Source organism: Sorex fumeus, unplaced genomic scaffold (genome assembly GCF_029834395.1).
Source record: "Sorex fumeus unplaced genomic scaffold, SorFum_2.1 ptg000032l, whole genome shotgun sequence".
In the NCBI taxonomy this organism is placed as follows: domain Eukaryota; kingdom Metazoa; phylum Chordata; class Mammalia; order Eulipotyphla; family Soricidae; genus Sorex; species Sorex fumeus.
In genome coordinates this window covers 14,162,721-14,169,717 of record NW_026606089.1, presented here as the reverse complement: position 1 = coordinate 14,169,717, position 6,997 = coordinate 14,162,721, and positions in this window count along the sequence as shown.

Below are 6,997 nucleotides of genomic sequence, written 5' to 3'. Positions count from 1 at the left end.
TGAAAGGAAAAAAGAGGGGGAAAAACTTCAGGTTCGAAGCTTGTAAAGTTGAAGATATTTAGGATCATGAGACTTTCCTGCGAAGAGTTCTCTGTGCTAGGAACAAGCCCTGTAAACCGCACCCCCCCCAACACACACACCCCTTCAGCCTTTTGAGAATTTATAGAGGCAGGGATGGGAGGGGAGTGAGACCCTTTCATTTACCAGAGAAACACAGTCTACAGGGCACAAAGCCAGTCTCCGACCCCTCCTGCCTGCAGCTGAAAGCCTCTCTCCACCCTGCAGTGCCCTGGTCAGAGAAAGGTAGGGTGTCCCCTGGCCTGAACCCAAAATGCACATCACTGATCCTCTCCGCTGGAGAGGCAGAAGGCAGAGAGATGGCAGATTCTCTAGTCCCAGAGAGTCCGCTGAGTGGCACAGATGCCTGGCCCGGAGGAACAGGGCTGAGCAGGGAATGGCACAGGGGCCTGACCCCCGACCCACCTTCTAATTTCACATCCCTGCCTGAGATGCTGGGTACAGCAGACCCATTTCATAGATGAGGACACTGAGGTTAGAGCAGAAGACAGTGTGTGTGCGGGGGGTGTGTGTGTGTGCGTGTGTGTGTCTGCGCGCGCGCACATGCGCCAGGGTTTAAACCCAAAGACACACATCCTCAGTTGTAACTTCGGTCACTGAGTTACATCCCCAGGTTCCCTTGGAAGGATTAGTTTCTTTTTCTTTTGATTTTGGCCCACACAGGCAGAGCTCAGGGGTTATTCCTGCCTCTGCGTTCAGGGATCACTCCTGGCAGTGCTCGAGAAACCACACGGGATGCTGGGGGTCGAATGCAGGTCGGTTGTGTGCCAAACAAGTAAGCAAGTGTCTTCCCCACTGCCCTCCCTCTCTCTTTCTCCCTCTCTTTCCCTCTCTCTCTCCCTCTTTCTCTCTTCCTATCTCCCTCTCTCTCCCTCCCTCTCTCCCTCTTTCTCTCTCCCACTCTCTCCCTCTCTCTTCCTCTCTCCCCCTCCCTCTCTCTCTCTCTGTCTCTCTCTCTATCTCTCTCTGACCCTAAGCAGATCTCTTCTTGATTCCTCTGAGTGAATCAGAAGGTCTCATGCTGAGGATTGCAAGGCTGGCTGGGCGCTGACCCTGCCTGCGAGAACTTGGCTAGCCAGGCTGCTTCTGATTTTTGTGTGTGTGTGGGTGGGTGGAGGGACACCCGGCAACACTCAGGGCTTACTCCCAGCTCTGCACTCAGGAATCACTCCTGGCAGACTCGGAGGACCTTACAGGATGCCTGGGATTGAACCCGGGTCGGACGTGGGCTGTGCTGTCTCTGGCACCTGTTACTTCCTTATTATTTATTTGGGGGCCACCCCTGGTGTGCCGGGGGCCTCCTCTCCTCCTGCTCTGTGCTCAGCAGTTGCTCCAGGACTCTGCTGTGCTGGGGGGGGGTCACACCGGGTGCCCCAACCCCTTCATCTCTCTGGGACCCTTTCAGTTCTTTGTAACTGCTTACGGGCAGCCCTCCGGGGATGTGTACCAGCAGGGCCCAGTGCTGGTGGTGCTCCTGTCCTGCTCCAGCATCTGTGCCAGGAGCCACCATGCCACTGCGGAACCCAACACACGGGATCTCAAGGGCTCAGAGGGTGCCCCGAGCAGATCCTGGTACAGAACAGGAAGTTAATTGGAGAGCTGTGGGACTTGCAAAGTTCCAGCAGGCAATGTCTGGCACGTAGTAACTGCTCAATAAACAGTGCCACTGCTGCTTCCTCCTCCGCACATCAAGGTCCAGCTTGTCATCTTTGTTGCCGCAGGACATTTACATAACCAAACCTGAGCTCTACCCCCAGATGGGAAGATTCTGAGGGACTCCTCCTGATCACCCAGCGCCAACACGAGGTCGGAGAAATGGCCTGAAAGAACACAAGACGCTTGATCCTAGTCCCACCCCCACCGGCCCACTACCAGCCAGGGCAGCCAGCCATCGATTTTTGTCAATAAAGTTTTATTGTAACGCAGTCACGCACACATTGCTTACGGCTGTTTCTGCACTCCGCCCGCAGACCTGGGTAGCTGTGAGAGAGACCATATGGTCCACAAAACCAAAAATATTCTCTCGCTCTCCCTCCCTGGGGGGGTTTGCTTGGCACCACAAGATTGAGATTTGGAAAGTTTGTACGCTCAGGGGTGTGGCCACCGACTCTACATTTTAGGGAGACGGATTTGATCATTGAGAAAAAGGAGGAGACTTTTAAAGATGAGTGGACAGGAGTGGGCGGGGCATTTAAAGAGCATCATGGTGGGGACGTGGGTCCCGTATTCAGCTGGGGCTCCTCGGGGACAGGCATCTGGACAGGTCCAGTTCGGGCCGGGGAGCTCAGGCGCTGTCCCTGGACAAAGAGCCTCCGGGGTGGGGGCTGGGGGACAGTGTTCCTTGGTCTTTTCTCTGGTTTCGGCTGGAACCGGCTTTGCGAGCAGTCCCGGGACCCTGAGATCCCGTGGGTGTGGATGCACTGACTCTGATGGACTCTCAGGGCACTCCGCTGACCTCAGCGCCTGGGGCCAGAGTGACTGGGTCCATAGAACAGTGGGTGGTAGGATCCGACACCCCGTGCTTTCTTCATGGCAGGCTTGTGGGCTTGCCATTTCTGTTCTCATAGATTCTTCTGTTTGTTGGTTTGTTTGTTTGTTTGCTTTGGGGGGGTGCTTGTTTCCTGACTGCTAGCCCTCATTATGCCTGTGTCCGGCTGGGGGACAAGAAACAAGTCCCTCTTCCTCACTAGGGGACTCAGTTTTCCTAACTGTGAAATGGACACGTCAGGGAATCCTTCCAGCTCGGAATAGTAACTTTCTTGCCTCAGCTCAGACTGGAGGCACCTGACCGGTGAGACCCTCCGCTAACGTGGGCACTCACCTGGACCTGAACACCGAGTCCGGGACAGTCCCCCGCCCCCTGCCTCAGCTCCTGCAGGCGGCTCCTTCCCTCCCAGCCTTCTCTTGCCCTCTGTAGACCCTTGTCACTCTCACACCCAGCTTCCATTTTCCTGCATGCGCCCGGATGGGCAAGAGACAACCCAACATCTCCGGGTCTGAATGACAGAGCAGCATCCTCCTACTTGTTGCAGAGTCCTGGACTGCCATCCAGTGCCGACCAAGAGAGGGACCCAGAGAAGGCCAGTCCAGGCGTCATTGTGCCTCCCTGGCCTGTCCTGGGGTGTTGGATGGCTAATTGCGGGGGACCCTGGCATTGTGAGTTAACGCAGACCCCAAGCACAGGCCGATGTCTCTGACTTGCTGTGTGACTTCGGGAAATGCACTCTCTGATCCGTTGCAAGCCTGAGGGTGGACTTGAATCAGGGCAATGCAAGACCCCCACAGCTGCTCCTTGTCTGTAGATCGTCAGGGTCCTTTTCATTTCTAACTCCAGCCCCGCTGAGCCTGTGTCCAGCCGTCCTTCTTCCTCACTGGGGGTCTCAGTCTCCCTAACTGTGAAATAGAACCTTGGCCAGCTATTCTCGGAGTCTGGCTCCCCCCCCCCCCAGGGGTCCCCTAGACAGAAACTAGTCTGCAAGCTAAACTTTGGGTCTCCGAAGTCGGCCTCTGATTCTTTCCTCCCTCCCTGCCCCCCGCCACCCGGCCATTCAGGATCATGGGCCCTCCTGTGAGACGGGGAGGTACAAAGAGTGGGATTCCCACCCCGAAATGCAGCCCACAGACACACACGCCACACTCCAGAGGCAAGCTCAAGCCAGATGTTCCCCCAGCCCCCGTGGCCCCCTCCTCTCCCGCTGCCCCCTGCTCTGCCTGACCTAGCCTTCCTCCCAAATAGACTGTTTTATGGGGGTGGACCCGGCGAGAAGATCATTCTGAAGTGAAGGAATGCCAGCAACTCCTTTCAGCGCTGCTCCAGAGCGAGCTCGTGTCAGAGATTGTAGTTAGATCCTTAATTAATGAGGGAGGCGGGAGGCGGGAGGCGGCGGGGTCATGGGTTCCAAAACTCCCCATCCACACGGGCCGCTCACCGGCGGGTTGTGGAGGTGAGGGATGTGTGTCCACAGTGAGATGGGCCCCGTCCAGGAGTCTAGGGCAGCCGTCCATCGTAGCATGGCACTGGGTCACGGCCATTGGCGTTTGGGTGGCGTGAATCATGGATATGGTTTTCAGACTTTTAAAGGGTTTCATCTTTCGGAGCTGGAGTGATAGCACAGCGGGGAGGGTGCTTGCCTTGCATGTGGCCGACCCGGGTTCGATTCCCAGCATCCCATATGGTCCCCCAAGCACCGCCAGGAGTAACTCCTGAGTGCAGAGCCAGGAGTAACCCCTGAGCATCGCTGGGTGTGACCCAAAAAGCAAAAAAAAAAATGTTTTCATCTTTCAGTTTGGAGGCAGGAGACTCAGCCCAACGCAGCAGAACAGAGCGGCCAGACATCTTTTCTTTCTTTCTTTCTTTCTTTCTTTCTTTCTTTCTTTCTTCCTTTCCTTCCTTCCTTCTTTCTTTCTTTCTTTCTTTCTTTCTTTCTTTTTTTTAAACTTTGTTTTATTTAATTGTAGCAAGCACCTACGATGAGACAGTTAAGCTGAACTGTTTATTTAATTGAGTCACAGTTACAAAGTTGTTCATGATTTTTGGTCACATCATGTTCCAACACCGGAAATCAGTATTTTCATCCTTCAGCATGTGGGTTAAAATTGCTGGATTTATTCCTTATATGGAGCTTGAGCTGAGATCCTAGAACTCTTGTGTGTGTGTGTGTGTGTGTGTCTTGTATGCGGCCGACCCTGGTTTGATTCCTCTGACCCTCTCCGAGAGCCCGGCAAGCTACCGAGAGTATCTCTTCCGCACAGCAAAACCTGGCAAGCTCCCCGTGACATATTCAATATGCCAAAAACAGTAACAACAAGTCTCACAATTGTGAGACGTTACTGGTGCCCGCTCGAGCAAATCAATGAACAACCGGAGGACAGTGTTACAGTGCTTTTTGTGTCACACCCAGCGATGCTCAGGGGTTACTCCTGACTCTGCACTCAAGATTTCACTCCTGGCGGTGCTCAGGGGACCATATGGAATGCTGGGAATTGAACCCGGGTTGGCCGCATGCAAGGCAACTGCCCTACCCACTGTGCTATCGCTCCAGCCCCCAGACATCATTTATTTATTTATGTATTTGTTTGTTTTGCCTACGGCCGCATCTTTGTTTCTCCCAGCAGGACAAATTCTGCTACCCATGATCGCCAATCCCAGGGAGAGGGAGAAAAGTGATTTGGGGGGGTTGGTGCTCAGGGCTGACTTCTGACTTAGTTGCTCAAGAATCACTCCTGGCAGTGCTCGGGGAACAAATTCACTCATGGCGGGCGTGGGGGCGGGGTGCACGGGGACGTGTGCAAGGCAAATGCCCTCCCCACTGTCCTGTCTCTCCAACCCCCCACGAGCAATTTTTTGGTTTGTCTTTCAGGGACTTGAACGTCCCTGAAAAAACGGGCCTGGTGAGATGCGGGTGATCAGGGCCCAGGGCAAGCACCCCCGACTGGCACCGTGGAAGCAAGGCAGGGGACCAGCGGGAAAGAGTTCCCAGACCCCAAGCCTCGGTCTTTTGTGCTTCCCCCGTGCCCCTTCCCAAGAGCGACTGTCTGTGTTGCTGGCGCCCACCCGAAGCCCAGAATCCAGCTCTCTCGGTGGCTACTTTTGCACTGCAGTTGCAAACACACAGCCCTGTCATCAGAGCACTCAGCTCCTCCTGGGGGACTTGTGCAGTGCTCGCAGGGGCCATGGAGCAGGCTTGGATCGAGGAAAAGAAGTCAAGGCACAGGGTGGGCACTGGCTCTCAGAGGCAGCCGGGACCCCCCAGTTCCCTCCACGCTCACGAGCCTTACTCTGCGACACTCGGGGAGCACGGGTACCCCACTCACGCAGCCCCGAGTCCACAGTGGGGGAGTTGGTGAGGATGTGGACTTATGAAAGGCATATGCCCCGACGTCCGCAGGACCCCCCCCCCGCATCCCCCTCCTCCCCCTCACTCTGAGCCCCAGAAGCCCAGACAGAGAGGAGGCGGGTGGGGGCCCTCCTGTGATTCATCTGGCTGGAATGTGGGAGTCCTCCAACTGTGCCCGCTAAAGCCTTTTAATTCCCCTTGGGTGATGAATGGGTGAGGCCCTGGGATGAAGCGGCCAGGCTCTGCGTCCCCGCCGCACCCCAACCCCCACTCCTGGCCTCCCTCCGCATCCTGATTCCTGTGCAGAACACGTCAAGTGCCCCCTCGTCCCCGGGAACTCGTTTCGCATGCAAACATTCGGTGATTAAGCGAGGCTTACTTAATTAAGCACTTTGTAATGACTCTTAAACCAAAGAAGGGTGGATTAGGAGTCCGCTGTGCACGGCCGAGGTGAGGGGCCCTCCGGGAGCAGGGCCTGGAGCCTCTCACGGCTCCAGCCCCGGGGTTGGTTGGAAGCAGCGTGGGGAGGAGCTCCGGGAACTGGGATAGAATCATTCCTTCCCTCCCCCATCCAGCGCAGGACCCAGGGTCGGGAGAAGAGGGAGTCCCAGGATGGCTCTGCCTGGCACGGGGCTGAGAAGCCTGGTGAGTAGCACAATGGTGGAGGAGGAGGAACAGAGCCCGTGACTGAGTCGGCTCAAGCAGGTTTCCATGGAGCAGAACAATAACAACACCAGCCCAGGTGGCCGCAAAGTCCCCCGGAGCTCAGCTCTGAGAGCTTCCAGTCTTCCTGATGCATCTGCTTCTTCCCTGGATCCTCAGAGGTAGCTACCACTGGGCATTGTGCCCATTTTACAGATGGGAACACTGAGGCATGCCCATGGTCAGCGGTCCAGCCAGCTCAGAGGCCAGTTGGCAGAGGCCAGTTGGACTGCTGAACTTCAAATATTGAGCTGTCCCCCAGACCTTATTCTGTGCTAATCACAGCACATCCCTGCCCCCGCCCCGTGAATCAGGATTGCCTGTGCCCATTGCCAGGGGCCCAGTTCCTGAGCACGAATGGATGGCGGAGAGGGTCGGAG